Source organism: Balaenoptera borealis (genome assembly GCF_965194805.1).
Source record: "Balaenoptera borealis genome assembly, contig: HAP1_SCAFFOLD_336, whole genome shotgun sequence".
Taxonomy (NCBI): domain Eukaryota; kingdom Metazoa; phylum Chordata; class Mammalia; order Artiodactyla; family Balaenopteridae; genus Balaenoptera; species Balaenoptera borealis.
In genome coordinates, this window is record NW_028123856.1 from 73,226 (window position 1) to 94,376 (window position 21,151).

The 21,151-nt window shown below is 46.2% G+C and overlaps 1 long non-coding RNA gene across 1 annotated transcript; it reads left to right on the forward strand.

Annotated features, from left to right (window-relative positions):
* Window positions 1-4,737: 4,737 nt before the first annotated feature.
* On the forward strand, window positions 4,738-17,815 carry LOC309621355. The gene is made up of 3 exons (XR_014239960.1): window positions 4,738-4,782; window positions 11,818-11,891; window positions 17,347-17,815. It is a non-coding gene; the product is annotated as an uncharacterized lncRNA (long non-coding RNA).
* The last annotated feature ends 3,336 nt before the right edge of the window (window positions 17,816-21,151 follow it).

Genomic DNA, 21,151 nt, shown 5'->3' on the forward strand with positions numbered 1-21,151 from the left:
TGATGAAAGGGATCATGGAGCAATGTGATTACAGGAGCCATGGAGCATTGTGAATGCATAGGCCATGGAGCAATGAAATGACAGGGGTCATGGAGCATTGTGATGTAAGTTGTCATGGAGCATTGTGATGACTATTGTCCATGAACATTGTGATGACATGGTTCATGGAGCATTGTGATGAGAGTGGTCATATAGAATTGTGATGAAAGGTATCAGGGAGGACTCTGATGACAGGGGTCGTGGGGCACTGTGATGACAGTGGTCATCTAGAATTGTGATGAAATATACCAGGGAGCATTGTGATGACAGGGGTCATGGATCACCGCAATTACAGGGGCCATGGAGCATTGTGAATACAAAGATCATGAAGCATTGAGATGACAGGGGTCATGGATCATTGTGATGACAAGGGTCCGGGAACCTTGTGATGACACGGTTCATGGAGCATTGTGATGACAAGTTTCTTCAAGCATTGTGATGACACGGGCATGGAGCATTATGATGACAAGAGTTCTGGAGCATTGTGATGACAAGGGTATGGAGCATTGTGATTACAGGGGACCAGGAGAATTGTGATTACATGGGCAGTGAATATTGTGATGACAGGTTTCATGGAACATTGTGATGAGAGGGGCCTTGGAGCATTATGATGATAGGCGTCATGGGGTATTGTGATGAGAGTGGTCATAGAACATTGTGATGAAAGGGATCATGGAGCAATGTGATTACAGGGGCCATGGAGCATTTTGAATGCATAGGCCATGGAGCAGTGTGATGACAGGGGTCATGGAGCATTGTGATGAATGTGGTCATAGTTCATTGTGATGATAAGTGTCCAGGAACATTGTGATGACATGGATCATGGAGCATTGTGATGACAAGGGCCATGGCGAATTGTGATGACAGGTGTCATGGGGCCTTGTGATGACAGTGGTCATCTAGAATTGTGATGAAAGGTAACATGGAGCACTATGATAACAGGGGCCATGGAGCATTGTGATGACAAAGGCCATGGAGCATTTTGATGACAAGTGTCATGGAGCATTGTGATGAGACGGGCATGGAGCATTATGATGCCCAGAGTTCTGGAGCATTGTGGTGACAAGGGCATGGAGCATTGTGATGACAAGGGCCATGGCCAATTCTGATGACAGGTGTCCTCGGGCATTGTGATGACAGAGGTTATCTAGCATTGTGATGAAAGGTACCATGGATCACTGTGATAACAGGGGCCATGGAGCATTGTGATGATAAAGGCCATGGAGCATTTTAATGAAAAGTGTCATGGAGAATTGTGATGAGATGGGCATGGAGCATTATGATGACAAGAGTTCTGGAGCATTGCGTTGACAAGGGAATGGAGCATTGTGATTACAGGGACCATGGAGGAGAGTGATGACATCTGTCATGGAACATTGTGCTGACAGGGGCCATGGAGCATTGTGATGACAGGTATAATGTGGCATTGTAATGACAGTGGTCATAGAGCATTGTGATGAAATGGATCATGGAGCAATGTGATTACAGGGACCATTTAGCATTGCGAATGCATAGGCTATGGAGCATTGTGATGACAGGAGTCAAGGAGCATTGTGATGTAAGTGGTCATGGATGATTGTGATGACAAGTGTCCTGGACCATTGTGATGACACGGGTCATGGAGCATTGTGATGGCAAGGGCCATGGCGAATTGTGATGACATGTGTCTTGGGGCATTGTGATGACAGTGGTCATCTAGAACTGTGATAAAAGGTATCATGGAGCACTGTGATGACAGGGGCCATGGAGTATTGTAATGACAAGGCCATGGAACATTGTGATGACAAGTATCATGGAGCTTTGTGATGACACGAGCATTCATCATTATGATGACAAGAGTTCTGGAGCATTGTGATGACAAGGGCATGGAGCATTGTGATTACAGGGTCATGGAGCATTGTGATGACAACTGTCATGGAACATTGTGATGACAGGGTTCATGGAGCATTGTGATTAAAGGGCAAATGGAGCATTTTGATGACAAGGGCAGGCGAACATTTTGATTACATTGGTAATGGAGCATTGTGATGACATGGGCAGGGAACATTGTGAAGACAGGTGTAATGGAACATTGTGATTACAGGGGACATGGAGCATTTTGATGATATGGGCAGGCATCATTGTGATGACAGGTGTCATGGAGCATTGTGATGACAATTGTCATGGAACGTTGTGCTGACAGGGATCATGGAGCATTGTGATGAGACGGTCATTGGAGCATTGTGATGACAGGCGTACTGGAGCCTTCTGAGGAAAGGTGTCATGGGTCATTGTGATTACAGCGATCATGGAACATTGTGATGACAGTGGTCATGGAGCATTGTAATGACAGGGGCCATGGAGCATTGTGATTACAGCGATCATGGAACATTGTGATGACAGTGGTCATGGAGCATTGTGATGAAAGGGGTCATGGAGCACTGTGATCACAGGGGCCATGTATAATTGTGATGACAAAGACCATGGAGCATTGTGATGACAGTTGTCATGGAGCATTGTGTTGAAAGGGGCATGGAGCATTGTGACGACAATGGTCATGGAGCATTGTGATGACTGGTATCATGGAGCATTGTTCTGAAAAATGTCATGGGGCAGTGCAATGACAAGTATCATGGAGGATGTGATGAAAGGAGTCATGGAGCATTGTGATTAAATGGATCATAAGGCATTTTGATGACAAGAGTCATGGAACATTGTGATGACAGGGCTAATGGAGCATTGTGATGACAAGGGCTATGGAGCATTGTGATGACTTGGGTCATGGAGCATTGTGATGAAAGGGGTCATGGATCACTACGATGACATGGGTAATGGAGCATTGTGATGATATGAGCATGGAGCATTGTGATGACAGGGGCCAGGGAGCATTGAGAATGACAAGGGCAGGGAACATTGTGATGACAGCAGTCATGGATCATTGTGATGATACCTGTCATGGAACATTGTGCTGACAGGGGCTATAGAGCATTGTGATGACAGGTGTCATGTGGCATTGTGATGACAGTGGTCATAGAGCATTGTGATGACAGGGGTCAAGGAGCATTGTGATGAAAGTGGTCATGGAGCACTGTGATGACACGGGCATGGAGCATTATGATGACAAGAGTTCTGGAGCATTGTGATGACAAGGGTATGGAGCATTGTGATTACAGGGGACCAGGAGCATTGTGATTACATGGGCAGTGAATATTGTGATGACAGGGGTCATGGAGCACTGTGATGACTAGTGTCATGGAACATTGTGATGACAGGGATCATGGAGCATTGTGATGAGAGGGGCCTTGGAGCATTATGATGACAGGCGTCATGGGGCATTGTGATGACAGCGGTCTTGGAGCATTGTGATGAAAGGGATCATGGAGCAATGTGATTACAGGAGCCATGGAGCATTGTGAATGCATAGGCCATGGAGCAATGAAATGACAGGGGTCAAGGAGCATTGTGATGTAAGTTGTCATGGAGCATTGTGATGACAAGTGTCCATGAACATTGTGATGACATGGTTCATGGAGCATTGTGATGACAGGTGTCATGTGGAATTGTGATGAGAGCGGTCATATAGAATTGTGATGAAAGGTATCAGGGAGGACTTTGATGACAGGGGTCGTGGGGCACTGTGATGACAGTGGTCATCTAGAATTGTGATGAAATATACCAGGGAGCATTGTGATGACAGGGGTCATGGATCACCGCAATTACAGGGGCCATGGAGCATTGTGAATACAAAGATCATGAAGCATTGAGATGACAGGGGTCATGGATCATTGTGATGACAAGGGTCCTGGAACCTTGTGATGACACGGTTCATGGAGCATTGTGATGACAAGGTTCTTCAAGCATTGTGATGACACGGGCATGGAGCATTATGATGACAAGAGTTCTGGAGCATTGTGATGACAAGGTTATGGAGCATTGTGATTACAGGGGACCAGGAGCATTGTGATTACATGGGCAGTGATTATTGTGATGACAGGGGTCATGGAGCATTGTAATGACAGGGGCCATGGAGCATTGTGATGATAGGGGTCATGGGGCATTGTGATGACAGTGGTCATGGAGCATTGTGATGAAAGGGGTCATGGAGCACTGTGATTACAGGGGCCATGTATAATTGTGATGACAAAGGCCATGGAGCATGGTGATGACAGTTGTCATGGAGCATTGTGTTGAAAGGGGCATGGAGCATTGTGACGACAATGGTCATGGAGCATTGTGATGACTGGTATCATGGAGCATTGTTCTGAAAAAGGTCATGGGGCAGTGTAATGACAAGTATCATGGAGGATGTGATGAAAGGAGTCATGGAGCATTGTGATTAAATGGATCATGAGGCATTTTGATGACAAGAGTCATGGAACATTGTGATGACAGGGCTAATGGAGCATTGTGATGACTGGGGTCATGGAGCATTGTGATGAAAGGGGTCATGGATCACTACGATGACATGGGTAATGGAGCATTGTGATGATATGAGCATGGAGCATTGTGATGACAGGGGCCAGGGAGCATTGAGATGACAAGGGCAGGGAAAATTGTGATGACAGCAGTCATGGATCATTGTGATGATACCTGTCACGGAATATTGTGCTGACAGGGGCTATAGAGCATTGTGATGACAGGTGTCATGTGGCATTGTGATGACAGTGGTCATAGAGCATGGTGATGACAGGGGTCAAGGAACATTGTGATGAAAGTGGTCATGGAGCATTGTGATGACACGGGCATGGAGCATTATGATGACAAGTGTTCTGGAGCATTGTGATGACAAGGGTATGGAACATTGTGATTACAGGGGACCAGGAGCATTGTGATTACATGGGCAGTGAATATTGTGATGACAGGGGTCATGGAGCACTGTGATGACTAGTGTCATGGAACATTGTGATGACAGGGATCATGGAGCATTGTGATGAGAGGGGCCTTGGAGCATTATGATGACAGGCGTCATGGGGCATTGTGATGACAGCGCCCTTGGAGCATTGTGATGAAAGGGATCATGGAGCAATGTGATTACAGGAGCCATGGAGCATTGTGAATGCATAGGCCATGGAGCAATGAAATGACAGGGGTCAAGGAGCATTGTGATGTAAGTTGTCATGGAGCATTGTGATGACTATTGTCCATGAACATTGTGATGACATGGTTCATGGAGCATTGTGATGACAGGTGTCATGTGGAATTGTGATGAGAGCGGTCATATAGAATTGTGATGAAAGGTATCAGGGAGGACTCTGATGACAGGGGTCGTGGGGCACTGTGATGACAGTGGTCATCTAGAATTGTGATGAAATATACCAGGGAGCATTGTGATGACAGGGGTCATGGATCACCGCAATTACAGGGGCCATGGAGCATTGTGAATACAAAGATCATGAAGCATTGAGATGACAGGGGTCATGGATCATTGTGATGACAAGGGTCCGGGAACCTTGTGATGACACGGTTCATGGAGCATTGTGATGACAAGTTTCTTCAAGCATTGTGATGACACGGGCATGGAGCATTATGATGACAAGAGTTCTGGAGCATTGTGATGACAAGGATATGGAGCATTGTGATTACAGGGGACCAGGAGAATTGTGATTACATGGGCAGTGAATATTGTGATGACAGGTTTCATGGAACATTGTGATGAGAGGGGCCTTGGAGCATTATGATGATAGGCGTCATGGGGTATTGTGATGAGAGTGGTCATAGAACATTGTGATGAAAGGGATCATGGAGCAATGTGATTACAGGGGCCATGGAGCATTTTGAATGCATAGGCCATGGAGCAGTGTGATGACAGGGGTCATGGAGCATTGTGATGAATGTGGTCATAGTTCATTGTGATGATAAGTGTCCAGGAACATTGTGATGACATGGATCATGGAGCATTGTGATGACAAGGGCCATGGCGAATTGTGATGACAGGTGTCATGGGGCCTTGTGATGACAGTGGTCATCTAGAATTGTGATGAAAGGTAACATGGAGCACTATGATAACAGGGGCCATGGAGCATTGTGATGACAAAGGCCATGGAGCATTTTGATGACAAGTGTCATGGAGCATTGTGATGAGACGGGCATGGAGCATTATGATGCCCAGAGTTCTGGAGCATTGTGGTGACAAGGGCATGGAGCATTGTGATGACAAGGGCCATGGCCAATTCTGATGACAGGTGTCCTCGGGCATTGTGATGACAGAGGTTATCTAGCATTGTGATGAAAGGTACCATGGATCACTGTGATAACAGGGGCCATGGAGCATTGTGATGATAAAGGCCATGGAGCATTTTAATGAAAAGTGTCATGGAGAATTGTGATGAGATGGGCATGGAGCATTATGATGACAAGAGTTCTGGAGCATTGCGTTGACAAGGGAATGGAGCATTGTGATTACAGGGACCATGGAGGAGAGTGATGACATCTGTCATGGAACATTGTGCTGACAGGGGCCATGGAGCATTGTGATGACAGGTATAATGTGGCATTGTAATGACAGTGGTCATAGAGCATTGTGATGAAATGGATCATGGAGCAATGTGATTACAGGGACCATGTAGCATTGCGAATGCATAGGCTATGGAGCATTGTGATGACAGGAGTCAAGGAGCATTGTGATGTAAGTGGTCATGGATCATTGTGATGACAAGTGTCCTGGACCATTGTGATGACACGGGTCATGGAGCATTGTGATGGCAAGGGCCATGGCGAATTGTGATGACATGTGTCTTGGGGCATTGTGATGACAGTGGTCATCTAGAACTGTGATAAAAGGTATCATGGAGCACTGTGATGACAGGGGCCATGGAGTATTGTAATGACAAGGCCATGGAATATTGTGATGACAAGTATCATGGAGCTTTGTGATGACACGAGCATTCATCATTATGATGACAAGAGTTCTGGAGCATTGTGATGACAAGGGCATGGAGCATTGTGATTACAGGGTCATGGAGCATTGTGATGACAACTGTCATGGAACATTGTGATGACAGGGTTCATGGAGCATTGTGATTAAAGGGCAAATGGAGCATTTTGATGACAAGGGCAGGCGAACATTTTGATTACATTGGTAATGGAGCATTGTGATGACATGGGCAGGGAACATTGTGAAGACAGGTGTAATGGAACATTGTGATTACAGGGGACATGGAGCATTTTGATGATATGGGCAGGCAACATTGTGATGACAGGTGTCATGGAGCATTGTGATGACAATTGTCATGGAACGTTGTGCTGACAGGGATCATGGAGCATTGTGATGAGACGGTCATTGGAGCATTGTGATGACAGGCGTACTGGAGCCTTCTGAGGAAAGGTGTCATGGGTCATTGTGATTACAGCGATCATGGAACATTGTGATGACAGTGGTCATGGAGCATTGTAATGACAGGGGCCATGGAGCATTGTGATTACAGCGATCATGGAACATTGTGATGACAGTGGTCATGGAGCATTGTGATGAAAGGGGTCATGGAGCACTGTGATCACAGGGGCCATGTATAATTGTGATGACAAAGACCATGGAGCATTGTGATGACAGTTGTCATGGAGCATTGTGTTGAAAGGGGCATGGAGCATTGTGACGACAATGGTCATGGAGCATTGTGATGACTGGTATCATGGAGCATTGTTCTGAAAAATGTCATGGGGCAGTGCAATGACAAGTATCATGGAGGATGTGATGAAAGGAGTCATGGAGCATTGTGATTAAATGGATCATGAGGCATTTTGATGACAAGAGTCATGGAACATTGTGATGACAGGGCTAATGGAGCATTGTGATGACAAGGGCTGTGGAGCATTGTGATGACTTGGGTCATGGAGCATTGTGATGAAAGGGGTCATGGATCACTACGATGACATGGGTAATGGAGCATTGTGATGATATGAGCATGGAGCATTGTGATGACAGGGGCCAGGGAGCATTGAGAATGACAAGGGCAGGGAACATTGTGATGACAGCAGTCATGGATCATTGTGATGATACCTGTCATGGAACATTGTGCTGACAGGGGCTATAGAGCATTGTGATGACAGGTGTCATGTGGCATTGTGATGACAGTGGTCATAGAGCATTGTGATGACAGGGGTCAAGGAGCATTGTGATGAAAGTGGTCATGGAGCACTGTGATGACACGGGCATGGAGCATTATGATGACAAGTGTTCTGGAGCATTGTGATGACAAGGGTATGGAGCATTGTGATTACAGGGGACCAGGAGCATTGTGATTACATGGGCAGTGAATATTGTGATGACAGGGGTCATGGAGCACTGTGATGACTAGTGTCATGGAACATTGTGATGACAGGGATCATGGAGCATTGTGATGAGAGGGGCCTTGGAGCATTATGATGATAGGCGTCATGGGGCATTGTGATGACAGCGGTCTTGGAGCATTGTGATGAAAGGGATCATGGAGCAATGTGATTACAGGAGCCATGGAGCATTGTGAATGCCTAGGCCATGGAGCAATGGAATGACAGGGGTCAAGGAGCATTGTGATGTAAGTTGTCATGGAGCATTGTGATGACTATTGTCCATGAACATTGTGATGACATGGTTCATGGAGCATTGTGATGACAGGTGTCATGTGGAATTGTGATGAGAGCGGTCATATAGAATTGTGATGAAAGGTATCAGGGAGGACTCTGATGACATGGGCCGTGGAGCACTGTGATGACAGTGGTCATCTAGAATTGTGATGAAATATACCAGGGAGCATTGTGATGACAGGGGTCATGGATCACCGCAATTATAGAGGCCATGGAGCATTGTGAATACAAAGATCATGGAGCATTGAGATGACAGGGGTCATGGATCATTGTGATGACAAGGGTCCTGGAACCTTGTGATGACACGGTTCATGGAGCATTGTGATGACAAGGTTCTTCAAGCATTGTGATGACACGGGCATGGAGCATTATGATGACAAGAGTTCTGGAGCATTGTGATGAAAAGGGTATGGAGCACTGTGATTACAGGAGACCAGGAGCATTGTGATTACATGGGCAGTGAATATTGTGATGACAGGGGTTCATGTAGCAATGTGATGACAAGTGTCATGGAGCATTGTGATGAGACGGGCATGGAGCATTATGATGCCCAGAGTTCTGGAGCATTGTGGTGACAAGGGCATGGAGCATTATGATGACAAGGGCCATGGCCAATTCTGATGACAGGTGTCCTCGGGCACTGTGATGACAGAGGTTATCTAGCATTGTGATGAAAGGTACCATGGATCACTGTGATAACAGGGGCCATGGAGCATTGTGATGATAAAGGCCATGGAGCATTTTAATGAAAAGTGTCATGGAGAATTGTGATGAGATGGGCATGGAGCATTATGATGACAAGAGTTCTGGAGCATTGCGTTGACAAGGGAATGGAGCATTGTGATTACAGGGACCATGGAGGAGAGTGATGACATCTGTCATGGAACATTGTGCTGACAGGCGCCATGGAGCATTGTGATGACAAGTATAATGTGGCATTGTAATGACAGGGGTCATAGAGCATTGTGATGAAATGGATCATGGAGCAATGTGATTACAGGGACCATGTAGCATTGCGAATGCATAGGCTATGGAGCATTGTGATGACAGGAGTCAAGGAGCATTGTGATGTAAGTGGTCATGGATCATTGTGATGACAAGTGTCCTGGACCATTGTGATGACACGGGTCATGGAGCATTGTGATGGCAAGGGCCATGGCGAATTGTGATGACATGTGTCTTGGGGCATTGTGATGACAGTGGTCATCTAGAATTGTGATAAAAGGTATCATGGAGCACTGTGATGACAGGGGCCATGGAGTATTGTAATGACAAGGCCATGGAACATTGTGATGACAAGTATCATGGAGCTTTGTGATGACACGAGCATTCATCATTATGATGACAAGAGTTCTGGAGCATTGTGATGACAAGGGCATGGAGCATTCTGATTACAGGGTCATGGAGCATTGTGATGACAACTGTCATGGAACATTGTGATGACAGGGTTCATGGAGCATTGTGATTAAAGGGGCCATGGAGCATTTTGATGACAAGGGCAGGTGAACATTTTGATTACATTGGTAATGGAGCATTGTGATGACATGGGCAGGGAACATTGTGAAGACAGGTGTAATGGAACATTGTGATTACAGGGGACATGGAGCATTTTGATGACATGGGCAGGCAACATTGTGATGACAGGTGTCATGGAGCATTGGGATGACAATTGTCATGGAACGTTGTGCTGACAGGGATCATGGAGCATTGTGATGAGACGGTCATTGGAGCATTGTGATGACAGGCATACTGGAGCCTTCTGAGGAAAGGTGTCATGGGTCATTGTGATTACAGCGATCATGGAACATTGTGATGACAGTGGTCATGGAGCATTGTAATGACAGGGGCCATGGAGCATTGTGATGACAAGGGTCATGGGGCATTGTGATGACAGTTGTCATGGAGCATTGTGATGAAAGGGGTCATGGAGCACTGTGATCACAGGGGCCATGTATAATTGTGATGACAAAGGCCATGGACCATTGTGATGACAGTTGTCATGGAGAATTGTGTTGAAAGGGGCATGGAGCATTGTGACGACAATGGTCATGGAGCATTGTGATGACTGGTATCATGGAGCATTGTTCTGAAAAAGGTCATGGGGCAGTGTAATGACAAGTATCATGGAGGATGTGATGAAAGGAGTCATGGAGCATTGTGATTAAATGGATCATGAGGCATTTTGATGACAAGAGTCATGGAACATTGTGATGACAGGGCTAATGGAGCATTGTGATGACAAGGGCTATGGAGTATTGTGATGAATGGGGTTATGGGGCATGGTGATGACAGTGGTCATGGAGCATTGTGATGACAAAGACCAAGGAGCATTGTGATGACAGGTGTCATGCAGCATTGTGATGAAAGGTGTCATGGATCACTACGATGACATGGGTAATGGAGCATTGTGATGATACGGGCATGGAGCATTGTGATGACAGGGGTCATGCAGCATTGTGATGACAGGGGCCATGCAGCATTTTGATGACATGGGCATGGAGCATAGTGATGACAAGAGTTCTGGAGCATTTTGATGACAAGGGCATGGATCATTTTGATGACAGGGGCCATGAAGCATTGAGATGACAAGGGAATGGAGCATTGTGATGAAAGCGGTCCTGGAGAATTGTGAGGAAACGGGTCATGGATTATTGTGATGGAAGGGTTCCTGGAGCATTCTGATGACAAGTGCCATGGAGCATTTTAATGAAAGGGGTACTGGAGCATTGTACAGAAATGGTTCATGGATCATCGTGATTACACGGATCATGGAATATTGTGATGACAAGGGTTTCGGAGCATTGCGACGACAGGGGTCATGGAGCATTGTAATAGCAGGGGTGATGGGGCATTGTGATGACAGGGGCATGGAGCATTGTGATGACAGAAGTCATAGAATATTGTGATGACAAGGGCCATGGAGCATTGTCATGAAAGGTCTTATCTGGCATTGTGATGAGAGTGGTCATGGAGCATTGTGATAAAAGTTGTCCTGAAGCACTGTTATTACAGGGGCCATGTAGAATTTTGATGACAAAGGCCATGGAGCATTGTGATGACAGGCATCATGGAGCAATTTGATGAAAGTGGTCATGGAGCATTGTGATGAAATGCGCCATGGACCATTGTGAAGACAAGTGTCCTGGAGCATTGTGATGACAAGGGCCATGACCAATTCTGATGACAGGTGTCATGGAGCATTGTGATGACAGTGGTCATCTATCATTATGATGAAAGGTATCACGGAGCACTGTGATGACAGGGGCCATGGAGCATTGTGATGACACGGGCATGGAGCATTATGATGAGAAGTGATCTGGAGCATTGCGATGACAAGGGTATGGAGCATTGTGATTACAGGGGCCAGGGAGCATTGAGATGACAAGGGCAGGGAACATTGTGATGAGAGTGGTCATGGATCATTGTGATGATATCTGTCATGGAACATTGTGCTGACAGGGGCCATAGAGCATTGTGATGACAGGTGTCGTGTGGCCTTGTGATGACAGTGGTCATAGAGCATTGTGATGAAAAGGGTCATGGAGCAATGTGATTACAGGGGCCATGGAGCATTGTGAATACATAGGCCATGGAGCATTGCGATGACAGGGGTCAAGGAGCATTGCGATGAAAGTGGTCATGGAGCATTGTGATGACACGAGCATGGAGCATTATGATGACAAGAGTTCTGGAGCATTGTGATGATAAGGGTATGGAGCATTGTGATTACAGGGGACCAGGATCATTGTGATTACATGGGCAGTGATTATTGTGATGACAGGGGTTCATGGAGCACTGTGATGACAAGTGTCATGGAACATTGTGATGACAGGGTTCATGGAGCATTGTGATGAGAGGGGCCTTGGAGCATTATGATGATAGGCGTCATGGCGTATTGTGATGAGAGTGGTCATAGAACATTAGAATATTGTGATGAAAGGGATCATGGAGCAATGTGATTACAGGGGCCATGGAGCATTGTGAATGCATAGGCCATGGAGCAATGAAATGACAGGGGTCAAGGAGCATTGTGATGTAAGTTGTCATGGAGCATTGTCATGACTATTGTCCATGAACATTGTGATGACATGGTTCATGGAGCATTGTGATGACAAGTGCCATGGCGAATTGTGATGACAGGTGTCATGCGGCATTGTGATGACAGTGGTCATGTAGAATTGTAATGAAAGGTATCATGGAGGACTCTGACGACAGGGGCCGTGGAGCACTGTGATGACAGTGGTCATCTAGAATTGTGATGAAATATACCAGGGAGCATTGTGATGACAGGGGTCATGGATCACCGCAATTATAGGGGCCAGGGAGCATTGTGAATACAAAGATCATGGAGCATTGAGATGACAGGGGTCATGGATCATTGTGATGACAAGGGTCCTGGAACCTTGTGATGACACGGTTCATGGAGCATTGTGATGACAAGGTTCTTCAAGCATTGTGATGACACGGGCATGGAGCATTATGATGACAAGAGTTCTGGAGCATTGTGATGAAAAGGGTATGGAGCACTGTGATTACAGGGGACCAGGAGCATTGTGATTACATGGGCAGTGAATATTGTGATGACAGGTGTTCATGGAGCACTGTGATAACAAGTGTCATGGAACATTGTGATGACAGGGTTCATGGAGCATTGTGATGAGAGGGGCCTTGGAGCATTATGATGATAGGCGTCATGGGGTATTGTGATGAGAGTGGTCATAGAACATTGTGATGAAAGGGATCATGGAGCAATGTGATTACAGGGGCCATGGAGCATTTTGAATGCATAGTCCATGGAGCAGTGTGATGACAGGGGTCATGGAGCATTGTGATGAATGTGGTCATAGTTCATTGTGATGATAAGTGTCCAGGAACATTGTGATGACATGGATCATGGAGCATTGTGATGACAAGGGCCATGGCGAATTGTGATGACAGGTGTCATGGGGCATTGTGATGACAGTGGTCATCGAGAATTATGAGGAAAGGTAACATGGAGCACTGTGATAACAGGGGCCATGGAGCATTGTGATGACAAAGGCCATGGAGCATTTTGATGACAAGTGTCATGGACCATTGTGATGAGACGGGCATGGAGCATTATGATGCCCAGAGTTCTGGAGCATTGTGGTGACAAGGGCATGGAGCATTGTGATGACAAGGGCCATGGCCAATTCTGATGACAGGTGTCCTCGGGCATTGTGATGACAGAGGTTATCTAGCATTGTGATGAAAGGTACCATGGATCACTGTGATAACAGGGGCCATGGAGCATTGTGATGATAAAGGCCATGGAGCATTTTAATGAAAAGTGTCATGGAGAATTGTGATGAGACGGGCATGGAGCATTATGATGACAAGAGTTCTGGAGCATTGCGTTGACAAGGGAATGGAGCATTGTGATTACAGGGACCATGGAGGAGAGTGATGACATCTGTCATGGAACATTGTGCTGACAGGGGCCATGGAGCATTGTGATGACAGGTATAATGTGGCATTGTAATGACAGGGGTCATAGAGCATTGTGATGAAATGGATCATGGAGCAATGTGATTACAGGGACCATGTAGCATTGCGAATGCATAGGCTATGGAGCATTGTGATGACAGGAGTCAAGGAGCATTGTGATGTAAGTGGTCATGGATCATTGTGATGACAAGTGTCCTGGACCATTGTGATGACACGGGTCATGGAGCATTGTGATGGCAAGGGCCATGGCGAATTGTGATGACATGTGTCTTGGGGCATTGTGATGACAGTGGTCATCTAGAATTGTGATAAAAGGTATCATGGAGCACTGTGATGACAGGGGCCATGGAGTATTGTAATGACAAGGCCATGGAACATTGTGATGACAAGTATCATGGAGCTTTGTGATGACACGAGCATTCATCATTATGATGACAAGAGTTCTGGAGCATTGTGATTTCAAGGGCATGGAGCATTGTGATTACAGGGTCATGGAGCATTGTGATGACAACTGTCATGGAACATTGTGATGACAGGGTTCATGGAGCATTGGGATTAAAGGGGCCATGGAGCATTTTGATGACAAGGGCAGGCGAACATTTTGATTACATTGGTAATGGAGCATTGTGATGACATGGGCAGGGAACATTGTGAAGACAGGTGTAATGGAACATTGTGATTACAGGGGACATGGAGCATTTTGATGACATGGGCAGGCAACATTGTGATGACAGGTGTCATGGAGCATTGTGATGACAATTGTCATGGAACGTTGTGCTGACAGGGATCATGGAGCATTGTGATGAGACGGTCATTGGAGCATTGTGATGACAGGTGTACTGGAGCCTTCTGAGGAAAGGTGTCATGAGTCATTGTGATTACAGCGATCATGGAACATTGTGATGACAGTGGTCATGGAGCATTGTAATGACAGGGGCCATGGAGCATTGTGATGACAGGGGTCATGGGGCATTGTGATGACAGTGGTCATGGAGCATTGTGATGAAAGGGGTCATGGAGCACTGTGATCACAGGGGCCATGTATAATTGTGATGACAAAGACCATGGAGCATTGTGATGACAGTTGTCATGGAGCATTGTGTTGAAAGGGGCATGGAGCATTGTGACGACAATGGTCATGGAGCATTGTGATGACTGGTATCATGGAGCATTGTTCTGAAAAAGGTCATGGGGCAGTGTAATGACAAGTATCATGGAGGATGTGATGAAAGGAGTCATGGAGCATTGTGATTAAATGGATCATGAGGCATTTTGATGACAAGAGTCATGGATCATTGTGATGACAGGGCTAATGGAGCATTGTGATGACAAGGGCTATGGAGCATTGTGATGACTGGGGTCATGGAGCATTGTGATGAAAGGGGTCATGGATCACTACGATGACATGGGTAATGGAGCATTGTGATGATATGAGCATGGAGCATTGTGATGACAGGGGCCAGGGAGCATTGAGAATGACAAGGGCAGGGAACATTGTGATGACAGCAGTCATGGATCATTGTGATGATACCTGTCATGGAACATTGTGCTGACAGGGGCTATAGAGCATTGTGATGACAGGTGTCATGTGGCATTGTGATGACAGTGGTCATAGAGCATTGTGATGACAGGGGTCAAGGAACATTGTGATGAAGTGGTCATGGAGCACTGTGATGACACGGGCATGGAGCATTATGATGACAAGAGTTCTGGAGCTTTGTGATGACAAGCGTATGGAGCATTGTGATTACAGGGGACCAGGAGCATTGTGATTACATGGGCAGTGAATATTGTGATGACAGGGGTCATGGAGCACTGTGATGACTAGTGTCATGGAACATTGGGAGGACAGGGATCATGGAGCATTGTGATAAGAGTGGCCTTGGAGCATTATGATGATAGGCATCATGGGGCATTGTGATGACAGCGGTCTTGGAGCATTGTGATGAAAGGGATCATGGAGCAATGTGATTACAGAAGCCATGGAGCATTGTGAATGCATAGGCCATGGAGCAATGAAATGACAGGGGTCAAGGAGCATTGTGATGTAAGTTGTCATGGAGCATTGTGATGACAAGTGTCCATGAACATTGTGATGACATGGTTCATGGAGCATTGTGATGACAGGTGTCATGTGGAATTGTGATGAGAGCGGTCATATAGAATTGTGATGAAAGGTATCAGGGAGGACTCTGATGACAGGGGCCGTGGAGCACTGTGATGACAGTGGTCATCTAGAATTGTGATGAAATATACCAGGGAGCATTGTGATGACAGGGGTCATGGATCACCGCAATTATAGGGGCCATGGAGCATTGTGAATACAAAGATCATGGAGCATTGAGATGACAGGGGTCACGGATCATTGTGATGACAAGGGTCCTGGAACCTTGTGATGACACGGTTCATGGAGCATTGTGATGACAAGGTTCTTCAAGCATTGTGATGACACGGGCATGGAGCATTATGTTGACAAGAGTTCTGGAGCATTGTGATGACAGGGGTCATGCAGCATTGTGATGACAGGGGCCATGCAGCATTTTGATGACATGGGCATGGAGCATAGTGATGACAAGAGTTCTGGAGCATTTTGATGACAAGGGCATGGATCATTTTGATGACAGGGGCCATGAAGCATTGAGATGACAAGGGAATGGAGCATTGTGATGAAAGCGGTCCTGGAGAATTGTGAGGAAACGGGTCATGGATTATTGTGATGGAAGGGTTCCTGGAGCATTCTGATGACAAGTGCCATGGAGCATTTTAATGAAAGGGGTACTGGAGCATTGTACAGAAATGGTTCATGGATCATCGTGATTACACGGATCATGGAATATTGTGATGACAAGGGTTTCGGAGCATTGCGACGACAGGGGTCATGGAGCATTGTAATAGCAGGGGTGATGGGGCATTGTGATGACAGGGGCATGGAGCATTGTGATGACAGAAGTCATAGAATATTGTGATGACAAGGGCCATGGAGCATTGTCATGAAAGGTCTTATCTGGCATTGTGATGAGAGTGGTCATGGAGCATTGTGATAAAAGTTGTCCTGAAGCACTGTTATTACAGGGGCCATGTAGAATTTTGATGACAAAGGCCATGGAGCATTGTGATGACAGGCATCATGGAGCAATTTGATGAAAGTGGTCATGGAGCATTGTGATGAAATGCGCCATGGACCATTGTGAAGACAAGTGTCCTGGAGCATTGTGATGACAAGGGCCATGGCCAATTCTGATGACAGGTGTCATGGAGCATTGTGATGACAGTGGTCATCTATCATTATGATGAAAGGTATCACGGAGCACTGTGATGACAGGGGCCATGGAGCATTGTGATGACACGGGCATGGAGCATTATGATGAGAAGTGATCTGGAGCATTGCGATGACAAGGGTATGGAGCATTGTGATTACAGGGGCCAGGGAGCATTGAGATGACAAGGGCAGGGAACATTGTGATGAGAGTGGTCATGGATCATTGTGATGATATCTGTCATGGAACATTGTGCTGACAGGGGCCATAGAGCATTGTGATGACAGGTGTCGTGTGGCCTTGTGATGACAGTGGTCATAGAGCATTGTGATGAAAAGGGTCATGGAGCAATGTGATTACAGGGGCCATGGAGCATTGTGAATACATAGGCCATGGAGCATTGCGATGACAGGGGTCAAGGAGCATTGCGATGAAAGTGGTCATGGAGCATTGTGATGACACGAGCATGGAGCATTATGATGACAAGAGTTCTGGAGCATTGTGATGATAAGGGTATGGAGCATTGTGATTACAGGGGACCAGGATCATTGTGATTACATGGGCAGTGATTATTGTGATGACAGGGGTTCATGGAGCACTGTGATGACAAGTGTCATGGAACATTGTGATGACAGGGTTCATGGAGCATTGTGATGAGAGGGGCCTTGGAGCATTATGATGATAGGCGTCATGGCGTATTGTGATGAGAGTGGTCATAGAACATTAGAATATTGTGATGAAAGGGATCATGGAGCAATGTGATTACAGGGGCCATGGAGCATTGTGAATGCATAGGCCATGGAGCAATGAAATGACAGGGGTCAAGGAGCATTGTGATGTAAGTTGTCATGGAGCATTGTCATGACTATTGTCCATGAACATTGTGATGACATGGTTCATGGAGCATTGTGATGACAAGTGCCATGGCGAATTGTGATGACAGGTGTCATGCGGCATTGTGATGACAGTGGTCATGTAGAATTGTAATGAAAGGTATCATGGAGGACTCTGACGACAGGGGCCGTGGAGCACTGTGATGACAGTGGTCATCTAGAATTGTGATGAAATATACCAGGGAGCATTGTGATGACAGGGGTCATGGATCACCGCAATTATAGGGGCCAGGGAGCATTGTGAATACAAAGATCATGGAGCATTGAGATGACAGGGGTCATGGATCATTGTGATGACAAGGGTCCTGGAACCTTGTGATGACACGGTTCATGGAGCATTGTGATGACAAGGTTCTTCAAGCATTGTGATGACACGGGCATGGAGCATTATGATGACAAGAGTTCTGGAGCATTGTGATGAAAAGGGTATGGAGCACTGTGATTACAGGGGACCAGGAGCATTGTGATTACATGGGCAGTGAATATTGTGATGACAGGTGTTCATGGAGCACTGTGATAACAAGTGTCATGGAACATTGTGATGACAGGGTTCATGGAGCATTGTGATGAGAGGGGCCTTGGAGCATTATGATGATAGGCGTCATGGGGTATTGTGATGAGAGTGGTCATAGAACATTGTGATGAAAGGGATCATGGAGCAATGTGATTACAGGGGCCATGGAGCATTTTGAATGCATAGTCCATGGAGCAGTGTGATGACAGGGGTCATGGAGCATTGTGATGAATGTGGTCATAGTTCATTGTGATGATAAGTGTCCAGGAACATTGTGATGACATGGATCATGGAGCATTGTGATGACAAGGGCCATGGCGAATTGTGATGACAGGTGTCATGGGGCATTGTGATGACAGTGGTCATCGAGAATTATGAGGAAAGGTAACATGGAGCACTGTGATAACAGGGGCCATGGAGCATTGTGATGACAAAGGCCATGGAGCATTTTGATGACAAGTGTCATGGACCATTGTGATGAGACGGGCATGGAGCATTATGATGCCCAGAGTTCTGGAGCATTGTGGTGACAAGGGCATGGAGCATTGTGATGACAAGGGCCATGGCCAATTCTGATGACAGGTGTCCTCGGGCATTGTGATGACAGAGGTTATCTAGCATTGTGATGAAAGGTACCATGGATCACTGTGATAACAGGGGCCATGGAGCATTGTGATGATAAAGGCCATGGAGCATTTTAATGAAAAGTGTCATGGAGAATTGTGATGAGACGGGCATGGAGCATTATGATGACAAGAGTTCTGGAGCATTGCGTTGACAAGGGAATGGAGCATTGTGATTACAGGGACCATGGAGGAGAGTGATGACATCTGTCATGGAACATTGTGCTGACAGGGGCCATGGAGCATTGTGATGACAGGTATAATGTGGCATTGTAATGACAGGGGTCATAGAGCATTGTGATGAAATGGATCATGGAGCAATGTGATTACAGGGACCATGTAGCATTGCGAATGCATAGGCTATGGAGCATTGTGATGACAGGAGTCAAGGAGCATTGTGATGTAAGTGGTCATGGATCATTGTGATGACAAGTGTCCTGGACCATTGTGATGACACGGGTCATGGAGCATTGTGATGGCAAGGGCCATGGCGAATTGTGATGACATGTGTCTTGGGGCATTGTGATGACAGTGGTCATCTAGAATTGTGATAAAAGGTATCATGGAGCACTGTGATGACAGGGGCCATGGAGTATTGTAATGACAAGGCCATGGAACATTGTGATGACAAGTATCATGGAGCTTTGTGATGACACGAGCATTCATCATTATGATGACAAGAGTTCTGGAGCATTGTGATTTCAAGGGCATGGAGCATTGGGATTAAAGGGGCCATGGAGCATTTTGATGACAAGGGCAGGCGAACATTTTGATTACATTGGTAATGGAGCATTGTGATGACATGGGCAGGGAACATTGTGAAGACAGGTGTAATGGAACATTGTGATTACAGGGGACATGGAGCATTTTGATGACATGGGCAGGCAACATTGTGATGACAGGTGTCATGGAGCATTGTGATGACAATTGTCATGGAACGTTGTGCTGACAGGGATCATGGAGCATTGTGATGAGACGGTCATTGGAGCATTGTGATGACAGGTGTACTGGAGCCTTCTGAGGAAAGGTGTCATGAGTCATTGTGATTACAGCGATCATGGAACATTGTGATGACAGTGGTCATGGAGCATTGTAATGACAGGGGCCATGGAGCATTGTGATGACAGGGGTCATGGGGCATTGTCATGACAGTGGTCATGGAGCATTGTGATGAAAGGGGTCATGGAGCACTGTGATCACAGGGGCCATGTATAATTGTGATGACAAAGACCATGGAGCATTGTGATGACAGTTGTCATGGAGCATTGTGTTGAAAGGGGCATGGAGCATTGTGACGACAATGGTCATGGAGCATTGTGATGACTGGTATCATGGAGCATTGTTCTGAAAAAGGTCATGGGGCAGTGTAATGACAAGTATCATGGAGGATGTGATGAAAGGAGTCATGGAGCATTGTGATTAAATGGATCATGAGGCATTTTGATGACAAGAGTCATGGATCATTGTGATGACAGGGCTAATGGAGCATTGTGATGACAAGGGCTATGGAGCATTGTGATGACTGGGGTCATGGAGCATTGTGATGAAAGGGGTCATGGATCACTACGATGACATGGGTAATGGAGCATTGTGATGATATGAGCATGGAGCATTGTGATGACAGGGGCCAGGGAGCATTGAGAATGACAAGGGCAGGGAACATTGTGATGACAGCAGTCATGGATCATTGTGATGATACCTGTCATGGAACATTGTGCTGACAGGGGCTATAGAGCATTGTGATGACAGGTGTCATGTGGCATTGTGATGACAGTGGTCATAGAGCATTGTGATGACAGGGGTCAAGGAGCATTG